Source organism: Schistocerca gregaria, chromosome 4, assembly GCF_023897955.1.
Source record: "Schistocerca gregaria isolate iqSchGreg1 chromosome 4, iqSchGreg1.2, whole genome shotgun sequence".
In the NCBI taxonomy this organism is placed as follows: Eukaryota; Metazoa; Arthropoda; class Insecta; order Orthoptera; family Acrididae; genus Schistocerca; species Schistocerca gregaria.
The window spans coordinates 637084492-637107356 of NC_064923.1; the positions used below are offsets into that span (position 1 = coordinate 637084492).

Consider the following 22865-nt stretch of genomic DNA (forward strand, 5'->3'; position numbering starts at 1 on the left):
TGGAAAATATCGTACTATAGAGTTTCCCAGACCGCAGCGCCATCTGTCGTTGACAATTGAACTACTGTAATTTCGAAAGTTTGTCTGCCTGAAAATGTACTGTTGTCCCAAGCATATGGCAACAAACGGTGTATTTCTATCGCTGCTCGTTTAGTTTGTATTGCCGTTTCAAATATACCGGTCATTTTTGAAACACTCTGTATGAATATATTCATAATTTAATAAAATCACTACAAATTAATAGTTAACAAAGAATTAGTATATTCATTTCTTTTATCTTGACTGTTGTAGAACCCTCGGTTCCACCAACAGCTAGGTGTATAACACTCATAACGAAATGTTTGGCACCTGCTCCAGACTTCATGCAGTCACCCTTTGTTGTTGGGAAACCTTAATCTTTTTCTTTTGATTGTTTTCTCTATCAGTGTGATGCGGTTTTGATAGTAGCTTCTGTTTTAAAACTGTATTTGTAATTTTTTTGCAATAACTTGTGATGATGCGTTGTGAGGTACATCCAGAAGACTTCTCTATTTTTATTTTTTACTGTTGGTATGTAATGCGGTCTTTTAACCTATCTGCAGCATTTCTCTTAGCATAAGGACGAGGTTTGGCGTTATCGCAATTGGTGAGATTCTGGTAATGCTTACAAACTTCTGTCGTGCAACAACTCACATTTCTTTAACATTTTCGCATACGAAAATTGCACTTCATAAATATTGACGTGTTTGAAAATTTTAGTGTAAGTTGGTATATGTCTTTGCAGGTCTATCTTAAACTCTTGAGCCGCACACGTCAGGTACTTGCGCGAGACCATTTTTCAACTAAGTTATTGTTCACTTTTCCTCATGGTGCTATTGTTACAGTTATCTGTTCAGCTTGCTCTTCAAAGGGCAGCTCAAATATTCTGACTGCGCGAAAGAAATGAAACTACCTAAATTTTCATCAAAATTTTAACTTTAGTTTGTCACTACACTTTCAGTGGTCTTACCGTATATTTCTGAATTTTTCATCTTAACGATCGTGAGCTGTATGGGTGCAATATCAAATGCTATTTTCACACTTCTCTAGCCAATATTGGACTTCGAAGTATTTGGGCCTAAGGTAATCTGTATTGAAAGAAAACTTCATTGATTCATCATTCGATTTGCAGTCTAAAGCCCCATATGAAGCCAGTGACTGCTGCAACCACACAGCCAGAGGTTCTCTCACCCGCGTGGTGGATGCGATGTCACCTGTTATTTGTAGCATAACGACTGCTTAGCAGTACTGCTGTAAGCAGACGGAACTCAACTGGGAGCTGGTATACCGAGACGTTTTGTACGTCCGATAACACAATTTACCACTTAACTGTCGCTAAATGATACGTAGTTCTCAATAATTGACAGTATAATCCGAAACTTGAAAGTTACTTATATTGCGCTGAGCTGCAGAGGAATTTTCTAACGTTTTGCAAATACTTTGCGCTTACCAATCCTCGGAAATCACCTAATGTTCAAAGGCAGTTTCTTCGAGTGTTTTTGGGGATTGCATCGTACTCTTTTCGATATTCATAACTGGACAGTGACTTTGAAATGATGTGAGTGTGAAGATAACCGAAGATTGCCAGGCCAAACCTTAAGGTCCCCTTGTAAGTTTATGCGTGTTAATTTTGTTCACTTATAAACGAGGATACGTGGTTCGCGTATCATGATATTTAGGTGGAGTTGGGTTCAGGCTTGAGGTTCTGCAGACGTAGGACTCAATTTAACAGTTATCTTATGAAGCATTCGAACTTCAAATAACAGAATAGAAAATCACTTACAATAAGATAAAACATAAATTTCTGCAGTCTCAAAGAATTTTAAGTTGGGCCAAATTAACCATGCACGATGGAGCTCCTGCACATTTCAGTCGAAGTGTTCGTACGCTTCTCAAAAACAGATTCGGTGACCGATGGATTGGTAGAGGCGGACCAATTCCATGGCCTCCACGCTCTCCTGACCTCAACCCTCTTGACATTCATTTATGGGGGCATTAGAAAGCTCTAGTCTACGCAACCCCGGTACCAAACGTAGAGGCTCTTCGTGCTCGTGTTGTAGACGGCTGTGATACAATACACCATTCTCCAGGGCTGCATCAGCGCATCAGGGATTGCATGCGTCGGAGGGTGGATGCATGTATCCTCGCTAACGGAGGACATTTTGTACATTTCCTGTAACAAAGTGTTTGAAGTCACGCTGGTACGTTCTGTTGCTGTGTGTTTCCATTCCATGATTGCCGGCCGCGGTGGTCTCGCGGTTCTAGGCGCTCAGTCCGGAACCGCGTGACTGCTACGGTCGCAGGTTCGAATCCTGCCTCGGGCATGGATGTGTGTGGTGTCCTTAGGTTAGTTAGGTTTAAGTAGTTCTAAGTTCTAGGGGACTTATGACCACAGCTGTTGAGTCCCATAGTGCTCGGAGCCAGAGCCATTCCATGATTAATGTGATTTGAAGAGAAGTAAGAAAATGAGCTCTAACATGGAAAGTGAGCGTTTCCGGACACATGTCCACATAAAATATTATCTTTATTTGTGTGTGAGGAATGTTTCCTGAAAGTTTGGCCGTACCTTTTTGTAACACCCTGTATAGTAGGCAGTGTTTTCTGACGGTACATGGAAGTAGTACCTCCCAGTAAATGGTATACTGATAGCGTTATCAGAAAAAGCAATAAAGCAAAAGATCTCACGAGCGAATTGAGTTCACTAGCAATGCTGCTGTTGTACGGTCGATTACATGCCTCTACATAGCAACGCTACGGGCAACTGGGTGACGCTGCCTGCATGCCTCAAGTTGGTGACATTACTCGCCTATTGCCAGAGGTCCACGACATACAGGACGCGGCGCGTATGTCACTGGCGTAGATATGGTCAAATGGTTCTGAGCACTATGGGAGGTTATCAGTCCTCTAGAACTTAGAACTACTTAAACCTAACTAACCTAAGGACACCATACACATCCATGCCCGAGGCAGGATTCGAACCTGTGACATGAGCAGCAGCGCGGTTCTGGACTGAGACGCCTAGAACCGCTCGTTCACAGAGGCCAGCCACTAGGGTAGACCTCGAGGCCAACGAGATACACGGGCCCTGCAAAAAATTTGTGACGACACAATAGTAGGCTTGTCCGCCACACTTAGGGGACGTTTAACTCCATGCAAGGCCCATAGGAAATTAATATTTAAACGGAAAAGGTACCCACTAAAGGTCTCAATTTTGTCGTGTGCGGTCGAGGACTTGGAAACATTTAAATGTGCCTTTAAGAATTATTAAACTCATCTGAAACTGACCGTACAGAGCTGCTGGCACTCGTAAGATCTGCAGTGTCACGTTCTGTGACGTACGCGCCACGCCCTGTCTTTTCGTGGGCCTCGGGTAGGCCTGAGCCCACTCGCTCACTCACAACGAGGGCGAACGAACGTCCCCTCACCAATCTGATTCACACTGACGGAGTGTGCACGGCATGACTAGGACTCCCACGTATGTAAACAGGAGGACTCAACTCGGATTCGTTTTAGAGAAAATCGAGTTTGAAAAGTTTAGGCGAGCTTAATACTTTGTACGTGTTTGCAACCGAGCGAGTAAGCCCTTAGTTTCATATGCGCAAGGTCTCACGATCGAATCTCGCGCCGGCCGGGGTAGCCGATCGGTTCTAGGCACTACAGTCTGGAACCGCGCGACCGCTACGGTCGCAGGTTCGAACCCTGCTTCGGGCACGGATGTGTGTGATGTCCTCAGGTTAGTTACGTTTAAGTAGTTATAAGTTCTAGGGGACTTATGACCTCAGAGGTTAAGTCCCATAGTGCTCAGAGCCATTTTGAATCGGATCTCGCTTTTGCAGCAATTTTTGCTTTTCATTCCACGCAAGTTTTTTGGATGGAGATAGTCGGCCATCGTGCAGTATTAAATTAATTCCTCAAAAATGTATTCCACTGTTGGAGCCTTGCGACGTTTATTTTTACTGGCGTGTTGAAGAACCTCACAACACGACTAAAGGACTGCGAGTACACCATCGAACAGAATAGAGAGATAGGTTCTAGAGAGGGGAAAATAACAAAAAAAACATGATCCGAAAAGGACATGAAGGCTCAACGGGCCGACCGGGCGCCGTGTCATCCTGAGTCCTTAGGCGTCACCGGATGCAGATACCGAGGGGCCATGTGGTCAGCACACTGCACTCCCATCCTTTGTCAGTTTCCATGTCCGGTGTCGCCACTTCTCAATCAAGTAGGTCATAAATTAGCCACAGAAGGGATGAGTGCACCCCGCTTGTCAACTGCAGACTCGGACAGTCACCCATCCAGGTGCTAGCCAAGCCCAACAGCGCTTAACTTCGGTGATCTAACGAAAACATGTGTTACCACTTCGGCAAAGTCGTTGGAAGGGTCTAGAAAAGACTGCATAAAAATTCAATCAATTTAACACCATCAGTTATCTGCACAAATATTCGGTGGTATGTTTCTACGTGAGTGGTAGATGTGATGTGTGATGACCGAGAACCGTTTATGAATGTAAACCAAGTCTGTTTTGTAACTGTAGTGTACATAGTTCCGCGTAGTCAGCGCATACACAACTTTCCCACTAGAGCGCGCACCATTAAGTACAACAGCGCACTACGAGATGGCGCTGTCTTAGAGACGGACCAAATTCTGCTTCCGCCGATCCGCGTATTAACATGTAACGCAGCCAATGAGAGTGCTGCTAACGTAGAACCTTTTCTCCTCGCGGATCACACTCGCGCAGTGATACCTGAACGCACGAGGTATTATAACGAGTGTACAGACCTCCGATTAGACAGTCTGTATTTGTCTCCATTTGTCTGTACCAGCCTATATTCAAGTTTCAGTCTGCGCCTAATAAGATTATCATATTCCTGTACATAGCCATGAAGATAAATGTATAGACACTTTTGTCAAGTATCAGAGGTATGTGAGAATAAGATTAACGTACCAAGACCAAAGGAACTTCAGATTGTCAATTGTAAATAGCATCCAGAACCAAGTTAAGTTATTTTTATGCTTGTTATTATTTTAATAAAAGTGTGTGAAAATTAATCAAGTTCTGTTTAAAGTTGGTCACCGTCAATCTGCTACTCTAAGCATGCAAGTGGCATTTCTATCGTCTGACCTAATGGCAGCAGATAAACACGCCACGATAAGACCACGAGACATACTGCTGACACTCGCCTACTTCGTTAGAGCGAAAAGTCAAATAATCTGATGGTGTGTGTACTGAAGGTTTTACAGTACGCACACCACAGTAACAGACTCATTGAAAAAAAAATATGCACATGCGTTGATTACGAGTGCCGTACATCACAATAATTTTTGTTTTCCATCATTCTACGATCACTATCATCCCGATCCGTGCAGTGTTTCACAGATTGCACTTGTTACAAATAATGCAAATACAAAAATACAAAAATAGTGACTATACTGATTTCATTCAAAGTTCTCGTGTATCCTTTTTCTTGAAGTTACAATCTTATTACGAAAGTTTTTTTCTCGTTTCTTCAGGGGACCTTGACCGTCGTTGGGGAGAGATAAAGCCTTGTGGTTTAGGGGGTGTTGGCATGTCCCCGGCCCGGCCACGGCGGCGCTCGCGTCCCTCACGTGCACCACACCGTCCGCCCTCGCGCCCACCAACACGACACTCGACACGAAAGAATCTTTGGTGACGGGGAAGTCGACTATGCTGCAGGAGACAGAACACCCTGAGCATCCTGAGTAATTCTCAAAACACTTTGAAACTTTGCCCACTACAGTGACATGCATGAACCAAAAATGGTTCAAATGGCTCTGAGCACTATGGGACTCAACTGCTGTGGTCATCAGTCCTCTGGAACTTAGAACTACTTAAACCTAACTAACCTAAGGACATCACACACATCCATGCCCGAGGCAGGATTCGAACCTGCGACCGTAGCAGTCGCACGGTTCCGGACAGCGCGCCTAGAACCGCGAGACCACCGCGGCCGGCCATGCATAAACCACTGAAATTTCAACTCTATTCTGACTTTTATGTAAAAATTGTAGAGAGTTGCACCATCGGAAGCAAGGGAGAGGATGTTGTTGTGAGTGGCCGGTATTCTCTTTCTACGACACAAATGCACACGTGGATTAACGCGGTTCTTTATTTACTTGAACAGATAGCTGATACTTAACTTTAATAGAGACCATGTGTTGTCATACAAGCTCATCTTAATAGTCCTTTTGCAGACAATGTCGGTAATCTTGCTATTACAAACTAGAATCTCTCTAGCAGCGAAATTCATGTCTCGATCTGGTCGCTATGCACTGTCGTAGCCTGAGTGAATCAGCGAGTCAGCCCACACCGCAACTGACAGACGCCAACTGGAATGGTCAGTGATTTAGTCAGTGAGGCCCTCTGGTCAGCGGCGCTGGCCTAAATACTTGCTTTCGAGAGGGCGTTGGCGGCTTGTTTCTTATCCGTGTGTCTTTGGCCTCTCTCATGATAGGCGGGTTTGATCCAGCACCTACTATCAATCTTCGCACTTCATCTCTTCTCGACAGCTTACGCCAGCACAAAAATATCTAGTTAGTGAACAAAAAATAATTATGTCATCTGATTATGATAATTTTAATGTTGGTCAGTCAAGCAGATACACAGCAACTGGGCTCGCTGAACACGAACGCAGACGGAGGTTGCAGAATTATAACTCCATATTTGCTGAGCAAGTACTGAGTGAGGTAAGCAGCTACCAGCCACCGTGCCATGCCCCTAGTTAACAAACAAAGGCCAAAAACTCAGCCTGTTGGAAGCCCAGAAAATCAACAAACACCTGACCCACAGTCTTGATTTAATATTAAATGACCAAACGCAGCTCAGAACTTCCCATCTTCTAACCTTCACTATTCTCTCAGCTATCCTTTGCTTCCCACACTTGCTGTTCCTTTCTGTTCCTCGACCTTCCTGTACTTTTTATTTTTATTTTATTTTTATTGCCTGTGGACATATCTTCTGCTGTTTCAACCGTCAGTTCTACTCTGTTTCCGTGTCAATTTCCATATGTAATAACTCTTCAAGCCATTCTGTACTAATTTTTTCAAGTAATGATTTTATTTTCTTTAGATCTTTAATTTAATTTAATTTGTTAGGTAGGCATTGTTTTTCGAGTTTAGCGTTCCTGTTTTTCTTGGTTTGTTCCCTTTGTATCTACTTATTGTTAAACTTTTTACCTTTTTAAGGCTCCGTAACTCTGTCGGTAAAAATGGAAATCTGAAAGAATCACATTATTGTCGGTATGTCTGTCTGTCTGTCTGTATATCTACCAAACTGTTAAAAACCATTTTCCTCAAGATTGGGTAGAGCTATTAAACTGACATCTGTGCCACATATTAACGTCTACGGTTCCTTGAGGGTGCAACAAATTGAAGCTTCTAAGTCAGTACGGTCAAAGGCTACGACCATTTATTTAACATATTTTGACACTCGAAAACTCACTCATCAAACCTAGTAGGTGGGGCAACGACAGTTGTGAGTATTCATCTTGGGTATTAATAATAGCTCCAGCTGTATTTTGGTCCTTTATTACTGTACCACTACCGGTTTCGTGGCGTTAAAGCAACATCTTCAGGTGACAGAGCACGCGGACGCGTCCCCTGTCCGCGATTCCATATAGATTGCAGAAGCGATCACTATGATACGATTTGTTTCGGACCTACCCACTATCTTGGAATTTGGCAGTTTTCAATCCATAACATACCGTCTTTTAGCGGTGTTTTGTATTGGACAGACAACGAATGTTGGGAAAAAAGATTCCGAGCTTTTCCGCTCTAATGTTTTAATCATATGTCACCTGAAGATGTGGCTTTAACGCCACGAAACCGGCAGTGGTACAGTAATAAATGACCATAACACAGCTGAAGCGATTATTAATACCCAAGATGATTACTCATCAAAGCCTGTAGGTTCTTTCCTGTTGACGTAGAATGATGCAATAAGGCGAGGACCAAGGTTTCACAGTGCAGCTAAAGGAAACAACCCGAAAATTGTTAATTTGTAATTACAACAGACGAAGAAAATCGCTTGGTCATTTGTTATCTGACAGACCGTCTGTCCTTCCATCCGTTTTGTAATTACAACAGACGAAGAAAATCGCTTGGTCATTTGTTATCTGACAGACCGTCTGTCCTTCCATCCGTTATGACCCCGTTTTTCTTAGGTTAAGGTATACGTATCAAGTTGAAATTTATGTCATGTACTGAGATTTATAGTCCTTTGGTGGTGTAAAAACGTTAAACTTCTAAGTCAGTGCAATCAAAAGATGCAGCCATTTACGTCACACGTTTTGATACTGGCAGACTGGCTTATCAAAACGTCGAGGATACTTCCCACCAACGTAGAATCACGAGATTCGGCAAGAAGCAAGGTTTCAAGCTACAAGTAAAGGAAAAAGTCCGAAGTTTGTTACTTTGTAATAATATCACATGAAAAAATATTTCTTTTGTCATTTGTTATCCGAATGTCTGTCTGTCCTTGGGTTAAGATCCAGGAACGGGTGGACTTATATCTTTCCTGTACCGCTATCTGTCCTTGTGTTGAGACTCCCTTTTCTCAGAAATGGGTAGACTTACATCTTTCCTGTATCGATATCGGTAACAGGCAAAATCGTCGCGATTCTCGATTGCTGGGATGCATGAATTATCTTTGTACGTAATTAAGTCTGTACGAGATAATCATGCACGAATCCTGCTCGCACTTATCCGGATTTTTATTAATTGCATTGCCACCACAGTGTCAAAGATGACATTTACTGATGAGTAATGTCTTTCCAATGTTGCTTGCAAATATTGTAATTTATTCGACAACAACAAGTCCAATGATGGCCTTGTAAGAAGAGAACCGGTTAACTAAACACATTAATCCTGTAAAACATACTCAATATTGTGCTTTTCATTTATTAAACATTAATCATATGAAATTTAGGTACGATAACTTGGATTACGTTACCTCATTTTAGTGTATACTTCACTGCAAACTATACTTCTGATTACTCAGGACAATGCGAACTTTCGGCACTATCTGCCAAGGCTTCAATACCCATGTTTTTCACGTACTAACGAACACGGCAACGCCATTACAAAGACACATCAAAGGACAGAATAAAAACTTGTTCATATGCTAACAAGCACAGTAACGTGTCACATTTTCACAGAAAATATAGAGCAACGTGAAACTAAATAACTGATAGATCACGAAATGAAATTATTCTTTGAAAACAGTAATACATAATTAAAACCATATCTCATTAAAATTTACTAAAAACATTCAACAGTCAAGATCGCAGAAACATTCTTTATTTAAAACAGTCGATTTCGACAGACTTTACTGTCATTTTCAGTCTTAAAAAATCTTTTTCTTATGAAACATGTTCATTTTACTGTGAACTTCACGCCAAATTGTCATGTGGAATAAAAATCAGCACATTATAAAAGGTTTCTCATAAACAAAATATTTAAAAACATAAAGTGCCTTGCGCAAATGGTCATCTCCATAGATATATCGCTCACAGATGCCTGTTACTTCACAAAACCAAAGTACACAGTTGCACATCTGTTTACATAAGCTGGACACATTCTAAAAGTTGGTAATCTACTTTAAACGGCGAATAAGATTTAAGCTGATTTTTATTCCACATGACAACTTGCCGTTAGGCCGAAAGTAAAATGAACACGTTTCATAACAAAAAGAATTTTTAAGACCTGAAGATGATGGCAAAGTCCGTCGAAACCTGTTGTTTTAAATATAGAAATATTTACGCGATCTTGGCTGTTGAATATTTTTAGCAAGTAAACCAGATCGTTCCTTCGGTCTTCTCAACATGAGAAAATTCCATTAAAATTCAGTATGTTAGTAATCTCAATAATGCAAGAACGGTAGGATTTAGGCCAGGTGCAGGATCATGATAACGTGAAGTGATTCTAGGTAAATGTAAATGAATAACCGCATATTTCAATTTGAATTAACATATTGCAACATTTAGTAATTTCACTGCCGGTTTTTCTAATACAGTTCTACGGGAAGCATACACAGCACATTGCCTTGATAACGTCACCAGCCAAGGCGTAGGAACGCCTGGTAAAAGAGCAAACTGGCCTCTTTGAAGCTTTGGTGTAGCTTTGGTACGAGGCGCTCATTTGACCCGCCACCACTGACGAAAGTCATAGCACTGTGGTGGTTATATGGAATCAGCGCTGTAAGATATGTCCACTTTGAGACGTGACAGAATGGTAGAAAACAACTGTCGTGTTTCGAGAGCCCAATACCTCGCTGTGAACGAAGTTGCCCGATTTCTTGGCGTATCAGTACGGACTATCTAAAGTGTCGACAGGAAAAGTCGTACCGCTCGGAACCAAGTAACACGGTGCAATCACATTGGCCGTAAAAACATCCCAACAGACTGGAAACAGCTGTCACGCCTTGTCCAAGACATTCGGTTTCAAACCAGACGAGAATTGCTGTCGTCAGTGAATGCAGGCCCATCTCAACCAGTTTCCGCTCTAATATTTCGCAGCGAACTGAATACCTGGAAACTGATACCACGCGAAAGGCCATTAATCGCAACGGCACGTTAAGTTGCACATCATCAATGGCCCAAACAACGAAGAAACTGGACAAAAGGTGATTGATTGGAGGCAGGTCGTGTGACACGAGGAGTCGGGAATTTGACTCACTGAAATCACGCAAGGCGTCGATTGCACCGACAGCCCAATGAGGCTTTTCATCTGTAGTTTGTGGAGGAGGGTCTGGTTCAGATCGGAGGAGGCTCTCTGATGTTTCATGGGTGTCTTGCGTATCGTGACTTCGGCACACTCATTCAGGTTACCGAGAACACGAACGAGAAAGTTTATTTGAACATTCTCTGTGAGCAAGAGTTCCCTTCGTGCTATATCTTCATCCCTCCTCCAAATTGACGACAGCCATATTCATAGGGCTCCAAGGAAGAGTTCATGGTTTGACGAATACTGAGGTACCAGACCGCACCACAAGTGGCACACTAAATCACCCCACAGATAATGTCTCGGGCGACCTGGAACAGCTGGTGCAGTCAACGACCCACAAATTTGGTAGCTTTCTGGGATCTGGTGGCTTTTGTGGGGTTCAATGTAAATCTGCGCAGTGTCGCAACGTTTCAAGCTATGTCTTCCACGTCCGCTCGGGAAGGCAGGTCGTGACGAACACCTACAACTTTCGCACGCTTCCCTCACTAGCCACGTCCGGCCAGCTCTCACAATTACGGTGCTTCCACTAATTAAGGTTATAAAACTCAGATGATCTTATTTATTTACCTGATTCCTTTATAAGTATCAGTGATCATATACTACTTATGTAGGTGATATAGGGATTAACAATTTTTGCAAATATAACACACTGTCCAGTCATATTACTGCGCCGGCCATAGTGGCCGATCGGTTCTAGGCGCTGAGGTCTGGAACTGCGAGACCGCTACGATCGCAGGTTCGAATCCTGCCTCGGGCATGGATGTGTGTGATGTCCTTAGGTTAGTTAGGTTTAACTAGTTATAAGTTCTAGGAGACTAATGACCTCAGAAGTTGAGTCCCATAGTGCTCAGAGCCATTTGAACCATTTGAACATTACTGCGACCACCTGTCGGAATCCTGAATAACCACGTTATGTAGCGCTGAGCGTTGCGAGACGAGTAGGGAGAGAATCACTGAGGTTCAGGAAGGTACCAACAGATATGTGGAGCCCTGCAGACTCCAGATCCAAAAAAAGCTATCGATTTATGATCCACAGCGCGAACAGTCCGATCGAGGTGATCCACCAGATTCTCGATTGTGTCAAAATCTGATGAGTTTGGCTATGGGAGTACTGTAAATTCATAATGGTGCTCTTCGAGCCAGAAGCGAGCTGCGAACTGTCTGACACGCTGCATTGTCCTGCTGGTTCAAAAATGGTTCAAATGGCACTGAGCACTATGGGACTTAACATCTGTGGTCATCAGTCCCCTAGAACTTAGAACTACTTAAACCTATCTAACCTAAGGACATCACACACATCCATGCCCGAGGCAGGATTCGAACCTGCGACCGTAGCGGTCACGCGGTTCCAGACTGAAGCGCCTAGAACCGCACGGCCGGCTTTCCTGCTGGTAGGTGCCACCGTGCCGAGGAGTAACAGACTGCATGTAGAGGTGGGCATGTTCCCCAAGGATAGTTGCGTACATGCGTTGATCCATTGCACATAACAGAATGATGGAGATAACCTAATAAATGTCACGAAAATGTTCCCCAGACCGTAAAGCTCCCTCCTTCTTGTGCTTTTTGCCCTTTCACATCGTGCACGCCAATGGCCATCAGTCTGATGGAGCACAAAACATGATTCAGGAGGCCACCTGCCACCAGTCACTGGACGTCCAGTTTCGGTATTGGCGGGCAAAATCCAACCTTCGTCACTGACGGACACCAGTCAGTATGGTTGCATGAACCAGGCGCCTGCTGCCGAGACCCATATGCAGCAACGCTGAATGGACGTTGAGGAGGCTCCTTCGTTCATCCGGGCAGTCAGTTGCACATCTTGTTCGTCCGTACAAGTCTCCGCAGCTGTCGTTCACCCCTGTCATCCATAGCCCTAAAGATTCTTCTTCAATTGGTCTTTATAGCGCTTTGGTCCTTCTACCTGTATTCACTTCAGTAGTACACAAAATTTGTCGCAAAAAGTCTGTTCTTTCTCGCCTGCTTCACATGCCCGACCCATCCGAGTTGGTGAACAATGACGGTGGCTTGTTGTTGTTGTTGTTGTTGTGGTCTTCAGTCCTGAGACTGGTTTGATGCAGATCTCCATGCTACTCTATCCTGCGCAGCTTCTTCATCTCCCAGTACCTACTGCAGCCTACATCCTTCTGAATCTGCTTAGTGTATTCATCTCTTGGTCTCCCTCATCGATTTTTACCCTCCACGCTGCCCTCCAATACTAAATTGGTGATCCCTTCATGCCTCACAACATGTCCTACCAACCGCTCCTTTCTTCTAGTCAAGTTGTGCCACAAGCTCCTCTTCTCCCCAATCCTATTCAATACCTCATCATTAGTTATGTGATCTACCCATCTAATATTCAGCATTCTTCTGTAGCACCACATTTCGAAAGCTTCTATTCTTTTCTTGTCCAAACTAGTTATCGTCCGTGTTTCACTTCCGTACATGGCTACACTCCATACATATACTTTCAGAAACGACTTCCTGACACTTAAATCTATACTCGATGTTAACAAATTTCTCTTTTTCAGAAACGCTTTCCTTGCCATTGCCAGTCTACATTTTATATCCTCTCTTACTTCGACCATCATCAGTTATTTTGCTCCCCAAATAGCAAAACTCCTTTACTACTTTAAGTGTCTCATTTCCTAATCTAATTCCCTCAGCATCACCCGATTTAATTCGACTACATTCCATTATCCTCGTTTTGCTTTTGTTGGTGTTCATCTTATATCGTCCTTTCAAGACACTGTCCATTCCATTCAAGTGCTCTTGCAAGTCCTTTGCTATCTCTGACAGAATTACAATGTAATCGGTGAACCTCAGAGTTTTTATTTCTTCTCCGTGGATCTTAATACCTACTCCGAATTTTTCTTTTGTTTCCTTTACTGCTTGCTCAATATACAGATTGAACGACATCGGGGACAGGCTACTGCCCTGTCTCACTCCCTTCCCAACCACTGCTTCCCTTTCGTGTCCCTCGACTCTTATAACTGCCATCTGGTTTCTGTACAAATTGTAAATAGCCTTTCGCTCCCTGTATTTTACCCCTGCAACCTTCAGAATTTGAAATAAAGTTTTCCAGTCAACATTGTCAAAAGGGTGGCTTCTATACTATACTGAAAAAGGATCTGACGCTATGCATCAAACTGATGGTGTACTGAGCAGGTGTCGTTTCTACCGTGCTCTATGGTTTGGAAACCTAGACACCGTATTGCTCTGAATTTAAGAAAGGAGGACGCTTCAACCAGCAGAAGCTTCGATACATTATGAACATCGAATGTGATTACTTCGTATCAAACACTATGTTTCTTAGGAAGGCAAATGTATAGTATGGTGGCGTCTATACTATACATTTGCCTTCCCAAGAAACGTAGTGTTTGATACGAAGTAATCACATTCGACGTTCATATTGTATCTAAGCTTCTGGTGGTTGAAGGGTCCTAGAATCTTAAGTTCAGGGCAGTATAGTGTCCATGTTTCCAAACCATAGAGCAGGGTAGTAACGACACCTGCTCAGTACACCATCCGTTTGAAGCCTAGCGTCAGATCTTTATTCAGGAAGACTCGATGTAGCAGCCGTCCAAAAGCAACGTGTGCAGCATGCATACTCTTCTCCACGTCCTGTTCCGACGAGCCATGCTTCCTAGATAGAGGAAGGGATCTGCTTGTTCCAAAGCTGTGCTGGAAATATATTGGTTCAAATGGTTCTGAGCACTATGGGACTTAACACCTAAGGTCATCAGTCCCCTAGAACGTAGAACTAATTAAGCCTAACTCTAGCGGTTCTAAGCGCGCAGTCCGGAACCGCGCGACTGCTACGGTCGCAGGTTCGAATCCTGCCTCGGGCATGGATGTGTGTGATGTCCTTAGGTTAGTTAGGTTTAAGTAGGTCTAAGTTCTAGGGGGCTGATGACCAGAGTAGTTAAGTCCCATAGTGCTCAGAGCCATTTTTTTAAGCCTAACTAACATAAGGACATCACACACATCCATGACCGAGGCAGGATTCGAACCCGCGACCGTAGCGGTTGCGCGGTTGTAGACTGAAGCTCCCAAGAGCCGCTTGTCCACAGCTGCCGGCAATAGAGATACTGAGATCTGGAAAGGCAGTTCCGGCAGCTGACTGTGCGGGTGCCATTGTTATTTGGATTTTGACGATCATGCCAAGCTGTTTATACGCAGGACTGAAACAGTTTACAGACAACTATGCGGATGTGTGAGCTAGAGAAACTTTGTTGTGGGCGTATTTCAGTTCATTTACCTTAGTTAGACTCGTGAACCATTTGGAGTGCAGTAGGGAATGATTACGTAGCTCTCTGTCAGATCTGTATTTGAGTTCTACTCCTGCGTTGTTTACAGACGATTTCTCATAAATCATGGCTGCTAGGTATAGAGCAAACAACGCTGACGCGAAGATACATCGTTGTTTGAACCCATTAGTAACAGAGAATTTATCAGATGTTCTACTCTGATTTAATGGATGCTAAACAGACAACTTAGAAACTTCCTGGCAGATTAAAACTGTGTGCCCGACCGAGACTTGAACTCGGGACCTTTGCCTTTAGCGGGCAAGTGCTCTACCATCTGAGCTACCGAAGCACGACTCACGCCCGGTCCCCACAGCTTTACTTCTGCCAGTATCTCATCTCCTAATTCGCAGGAGAGTTTCTGTAAAGTTTGGAAGGCAGGAGACGAGATAATGGCAGAAGTAAAGCTGTGGGGACGGGGTGTGAGTCGTGGGCTCAGATGGTAGAGCACTTGCCCGCGAAAGGCAAAGGTCCCGAGTTCGAGTCTCGGTCGGATACATGGTTTTAATCTGCCAGGAAGTTTCATATCAGCGCACACTCCGCTGCGAAGTGAAAATCTCATTCTGGAGGCAACTTGGAGTATCGAAAGATCCCTGATTAGACGGAAGAAAGGGTCTTCAGACGGTGAAAAATAAATCCACAAAAAATTAATCTGCTACATAGGTTAGGAAGCGTCATGGCTCCTCTTCAGTTTTGTCTGCACGGTCGACGTTTGAACTCCTCTGCTGTTGTCTTCTTCAGGATTTTCTGGTATCCACGTTTAGTTGAACAGCAAAAGATTCCAGCGGAGTGGTCGAAACGCCGATCGTACAGAAGAAACTGGAGATGAACATGACACGGTCTAACAACTTAGCAGATTTCACCTTCAGTGACAACGGTCAAAAAAACGTGAAGATTTACAAAAAATGGAGTAGAGCGATACGTAGTTAAGCATTGTGGTTTCGATTTGATTCCTACTGCACTTTTAACACATTTGAAACTGGACCACTTTGGTGTGCAAGTTTTCTCTCAATTTGCAAAGCACTGATCGCATGAGAAGGGGGTCCTACTGGCGCACCAACGTATCGACGCAGACGGCGGCAGCACGGCGCGCTGTCGCACAACTTTGCTCGCGCTGACGGCGCCGGCGACAGGCGGTGATGGAGCACGTCTCCCTCCCTCCCTCCCTCCCTCCATCTCTCTCTCACCCACCCTCCCGTCACTCATCAAGCGGCCGCCTCAGAGTTCCACGTCCGTCAATCGCAGAAGAAGATCGCCCGTCGTCGGACAAAATTCATTTTATAGGTCCGTATTAAACAGTTGACACGCTGCGATATCTGCGCGACATTCGAACGGGGCAAAGTGTCACAGCAGTGGAGACATGAAACTTGACTTCGAAGGGGGCCAATTTCAAACCCCCGTCCATCCCACATAGGATCGTTTCGTCCATCCTCGAACCTAGCGTGGCGTCCTACGGAGCGCCAATCGCGCCCCCAGCGATGTAACGCAACTGTAAAGTCTTGGCGATGTACGGTGAGCGAGAAAATATCAAGACGTCTACAGTATGAGATTTTCACTCTGCAGCGGATTGTGCGCTGATACGAAACTTCCTGGCAGATTAGAACTGTGTGCCGGACCGAGACTCGAGCTCGGGACCTTTGCCTTTCGCGGGTAAGTGCTCTACCAACTGAGCTACCGAAGCACGACTCACGGCCCGTCCTCACAGGTACTGGAAGAAGTAAAGCTGTGAGGAGGGGGCGTGAGTCGTGTTTGGGTAGCTCAGTTGATAGACCGCTTACCCGCGAAAGGCAAAGGTCGCGAGTTCGAGTCTCGGTCCGGCACACAGTTTTAATCTGCCAGGAAGTTTTATCAGGACCTCTTTTTTATCTTTTTTTTTTTTTGTTTCTGAGCCATCAGTCTTCTGACTGTTTTGATGCAGCCTGCCACGTATTCCTCCCCTGTGCCACCCTCTTCATCTCAGAGCAGTGCTTTCAATCTGTTTCCACAATTATTTGCTGGATGTCTTCCAATATCTGTCTTCCTTTACCACTTTTCCAGTCTATAGCTCCATCTACTACCATGGAAGTTATTTCATGATGTCTTAACAGATATCCTATCATACTGCCCCTTCTCCTTGTCAGTGTTTTCGACGTATTCCTCTCCACTCCGGTTCTGCGGAGAATCTCCTCATTACTCACCCTATAAGTCCACCTAATTTTCAACATTCGTATATAGTACCACATCTCAAATGCTTGGATTCTCTTCTGTTCTGGTTTTCTCCACAGTCCATTATCACTACGATACAATACTGTGCCCCCAAACGTACATTCTCAGAAATTTCTTCCTCAGATTATGGTTTATATTTGCTAATAGTAGACTTGTCTTGGCCACGAATGCCCATTTTGCCAGTGCTAGTCTGCTTTTGATGTTCGCCTTGCTCCGTCCCACATGGGTTATTTTGCTGCCCAGGTAGCGGAATTCCTTAACTTCATCTACTTCGTGATCCCCAGTGTTGATATTCAGTTTCTCACTGGTCTCATTTCTGCTGCTTCTCATTACTTTCGACTTTCTTCGATTTACTCTCAGTCCATACTCCGTACTCGGCAGACTGTTCATTCCATTCAACACATCCTGTAAGTCTCCTTCAGGACAACAATGTCATCAGCGGATCCTAACATTGACATTCATTTCATCTTGAATTTTTATTCCGCTCTTGAACAATTCTTTCATTTCCGTCATTGCTTCTCCGATGTGTAGATTGAACAGTAGAGGCGAAAGACCACATCCCTTTTTTACACCGAAATGATAATTAAATCGACACCCTAGCTGCAAACAGGCGTTGATATACATCACTGGGGACATGTTGAAAATGTGTGCGCCAACCGGGACTCGAACCCAGGATGACCTGCTTAAATGGCAGACACTGTATCCATCTGAACCACCGAGAGCACAGAGGATAGTGCGCCTGCAGGGACTTATCCCTTGCACGCTCTCCGTGAGACCCACATTACCAACGTCCTCACCACTGCATTCGTAGTGAGCCTAATAGATGTTTGCCCATCATACTCATTACTCGGGCAGATTAATCTACCAAGTCCCGTACGAGTTGGGGCATAGCGTGTGCGTTCGCATACGAAGGTCAATGGCTGGGTAGCCATATTTTAGCTACATGTGAAGGTAGTATCTGATCCCGAAAGAACAGCTACCATTGATGACCGTGGAGCTTCTCTAGAATGAAATGATAATTAATGATGATTTTTACACCCTTTTTAATCCGAGCTCTCCGTTCTTGGTTCTTATTATTCCCTCATTATTCTTGTAGGTATTGTACATTACTCGTCTTTCCTTATAGCTTACCCCTATTTTTCTCAGAATTTCGAACATCTTGCACAATTTTACACTGTCGAAAGGTTTTTCCAGGTCGACAAATCCAATGAAGGTGTGTCGATTTTTCTTCAGCATTGCTTCCATTATCAACCGCAAAGCCAGAATTGCGTCACTGGTGCCTTCACCTTTCGTAAAGCCAAACTGATCGTCATCTAACAAATCCTCAATTTTCTTCTTCATTCTTCTGTATATTATTCTTGTCAGTTACTTGAATGCATGGGCTGTTAAGGTGATTGCGCGATAATGCTCTTACATGTCGGCTTCCGCAGTCTTCGGAATTGTGTGGATGATGCTTTCCCGAAAGTCAGCTGGTGTATCGCCACAGTCATGTTCCACCCACCAGCCTCAATATTCGTTTTGTTGCCTCTTCCCCAATGAATGTTATCTATCCCTTCTGCCTTATTCGACCTTAAGTCTTCCCGAGTTCTTTTAAATTCGAATTCTGGCTCCCCCATCTCTTCCCTGTCGACTCTCGTTTCTTCTTCTATCACGTAATCAGACAAGTCTTCCCCTTATAGAGGCATTCAATGTAGTCTCTAACCTATGCACTGTCTCCTCTCCATTTGACAGTGGAATTCCTGTGCACTCTTGAAGTTACGACCCTTACTTTAAATTTCAGCTAAGGTTGATTTGACTTTTCTACTGCTAAATCAAATTTACTCGGAAGCGTTTGTTAGCGGACGCGGGTTGATTCGCTACAGTACTACACTTACTTGAGTCTAAATGATGGTCGCCAGTCCAGCTACGACTTGCTAGATAGGGTTAAAAATTGACACTACTTTTGTGTCACCAATCAGAGTCCTGTAGCAATCTAACTACTTCCGGAGATATTCCGTAACGCGACCGCTGGACTGACAAACGTACGCCGCTAACAGTTCACACGCCACCTCCAGGTAACTTCCACCGATAAAGAAGACGGGATAACAGTCGAGAGTCAATTAATTTGTCCCACAGACACACAAAAACACCACGCATAAAGTTTCCGCTGAAACAACTGATATTTATTTGCTTCAAACTTTTCCAGACTTCCAGCTGACAAATGGGACCACGAACTTATATGATGCGTCTGCCTAGCAATCCCCTGAACGCTCACTGAACAGCAACAATCGCCGAGAAAAGCAGAAAATGCTAAACGGAATTCCACGTCAGCGATCTTTCTGTTCTTGTACTTTTCTCATATTTGAAGAACCATTTGGTTGATCGCGATGGATCACTTACCCCCATTTACCACTTAATCCCCCACCAGTGGGCACACAACTTCCCCACAACACCTCAAAGCGTTGCCAGGCCACCTCTAATTTCGCTGTCTCCAAAAACGCTCCACTAAATTACTTTATATTTATGACATTCAGCCAGTCATCTTCAGGAGCCAAATACTGGCATTTCGACTGACCACACCTGTCGTTCTCAGTAACAGCTCTTTTCTGTAAAGTGCTGCTTACTGGCGAGGTGTCCGAGCGGTTTTAGGCGCTACAGTCTGGAACCGCGCGACTGCTACGGTCGCCGGTTCGAATCCTGCCTCGGGCATGGATGTGTGTGATGTCCTTAGGTTAGTTAGGTTTAAGTAGTTCTAAGTTCTAGGGGACTGATGACCTCAGAAGTTAAGTCCCAAAGTGCTCAGAGCCGTTTGAACCATTTTTTCTTGTACATGGCAGTACCCAACACCGAGCCCTACGGGATTCCACCAACGACACGGCGACTCCTGGAGGTCCCTTTCGGAGAGATCAGGTTTTCAATGCAGGTCATGACTAAAACTGTAAAAAATCAGAAACTTTACCTCTCTACCTCTGACTACACTTCCGGCCAAATACCGATAATGACATTTTTCTCATTCACCATCAAATTTAGAAACGCCTATCGTTGAGTCTATCACCACAACACAAGGTTCAGTTAGTGACCTTCATTCGGGAAGCTACTGTTAATAGCCTTCGATAAACTTATTTGAGGAAAAGAGAGACGACCTAAGTTGCTCGAGAACTTCGGGCAAAATATTTGTCATCCCTGCAAAAGCACACAGTGGTCGCTTGGAGAAATGTGTATGGCGTGGAACTAGCATCAGGCGCTCATATGAAATTTCACCGCTGACGTAAGTCACAACAGTGAAGTGGTGTGTATATTTCAGTCGGTTGTGTGGAATCAGTGTAGTAAGATGTTTACGAGCACCCTTCAAGTTGCCAGATTTCTTGCTGTATCAACATGGACAGCGCAGTGCGTCCACAAGCAATAGTGTACCACTCACAGTTATCTAACACGGCGTAACATCAGTGATCGTGAAGAGATGTTAACGAACAGGGACCAGGACAAAAGTGTCACGTCTCGTCAATCTCAGTCGGTTTCAAACCTCACAACTGATGCCCTCAGTGAAAGCAGGTCTGTCTCAACCAATTTACGGTTGAACATTGCGTGTTGATCGGCATGCAACGCTTATTTGTAGTTGGGCATGTTGAAAGGTTTCTACACTGAGTCACAGCGCCAGAGATTGAGCCAAAGATTATTATTCCGCCGCCTCCACTGGGGCAGTTGTAGTTCAGAGGTTGCCGTGGGCAGTGCTTGTTGAGTGGATGTCGAGAGCAGTACTAGTTCAGAGGATGTCGTGTGCAGTTGTTGTTCTGTTGGGCGAGACAGTAGATGCTGTTCGGTTTTTTGTAATGGATAGATGGAAGATGTTACAATGATCAGAGTGTATTTTTCGTCATTATATATGGAGGTAAAAAAAAAAGAAAATTTTTATTTCACATTTTCTTAATGACAATGCCTCTTGGTCACAGGTTCAGTCAACAAAGGATCTGGCTCATGGTCATGTATTAGACTTGTAATTCTGGTTTTCATGTGCAATTATAGTATTTCTGGTTTTTTTCAATTAGCTCATTGTAAATGGTGTTTAAAATATCTTGTCGTATTGAGGAAGAACCGTGCCACATACATGTACGTTGAATCACACTACCACACACAAAACAGTTATACTTGTGGTTTGTTGTTTCGTAGCTTTTATAGTTGCAGGGGACTTAATTAATCAGTTGTGTTAACGGAAATTTCCTTTCATTCTTTATTGTTATGTTATGCAGTCAGATTGCGTACTAATACTACTCAGGGCCAACCGGTTACGAGACTTCGTAACCGGACACACAGCTACTAAAATCATTGCATTTTAATAATTAAGCCCCCATGCAATGACTTAAAAGCCATTGCTCACAGTGGCACATATCGCTACATGTCTCTAAAGGGCCAAACAACGCAGGAAGCACCGAAGGATTAGTGAGACGTTTAAACAACCTTGAGTGGAACGCGTTGTTCTGACTGAAGATCTTTCTATATTGCTGTGGACACGTTTTACCTACCACTACATGGCCGCACTCACACATGTGATCGCAAACGTGAACAAGGATGTTTATTTCAACAATCTTGTTGCCCTTCTTTCTACATCTTCATTATGGGTATATCGTGGACACTCCCGTCGTCCAGAAGAGAGCCGTGTTCACAGGACTGCACACATGCGTTCCTAGTTTGGCACCACCTCGAATGACCCGCTAAATCACCCGATCTTAATCCAATAGTAAATGTTTGTTTAGGATGGGTTTAGCCACAGAAAAGAAATGTTCTTTCTCTGCGTACATTGTTCCCTTTCCTGGCAGATATGACAGAGCTCTGTGGGTATGTGTATCTGTACGGTGTAGGTGAGTATAATGGATCATTGTATAGTGTAGTACTGTCCGCAGCTCACGGGGACCCGCGTTCGATACCCGGCAGGGTCAGGGATTTTCCTTGCCTCGAGATGACTGGGTGTTGTTGTGTCGTCTTCATCATCATCATCATTCATCCCCATTACGGTCGGAGGAAGGCAATGGCAAACCACCTCCACTAGGACCTTGCCTAGTACGGCGGTGGGGGTCTCCCGCATCGTCTCCTATGCTCCTCGGAGTATGGGATCTCATCATCATCATCGTAGTGTAGTATTATACGGATGTTGTATAATGATGATGACGAGGCAAGGGAAAGAGTGAATATCGGTGGCGGCACATTGCTCTCGAGTAGCGCCAAGGCGTCGCTGAGCTTAATGGCCCAATCAACACTGCCACTTGCCCTCTCACTCCTTGAGACACTACGTTAGAGATATGTCATTTAATCAAGGACATTGTCACAAAGTCTGGTGATCAGGACCTTTATAGAAACACCTGCCTACCTCTTGCTGGCCAAACGCTGCCAGTCAAGCCTTCATCCACCATCAGGATTCGAACTGGCTTACCTCCGAGTCGAGCACCACAATACAGCTGTGCACCACCGGCCCCTGCTACGGAGGTGGGTAGCTGGTTACGACATTTCAGGAGGCACTTTTGGACTCTCTTCCTCCTCGTCAATCAGGTTAGAGGCGGTGCTACACACACTTGTTTTTGTCACGTATGCTTGCTGTTATGATGGAACGGTTACAGGGGAACAAAATTA

The 22865-nt window shown here is 44.2% G+C and overlaps 1 protein-coding gene across 4 annotated transcripts in view; it reads left to right on the forward strand.

Moving 5' to 3' along the window:
• The window catches only part of LOC126266974 (ankyrin repeat domain-containing protein 33B-like), a 1584966-nt gene that overhangs the window by 1401241 nt on the left and 160860 nt on the right, over window positions 1–22865 (forward strand). The window lies entirely within an intron of this gene.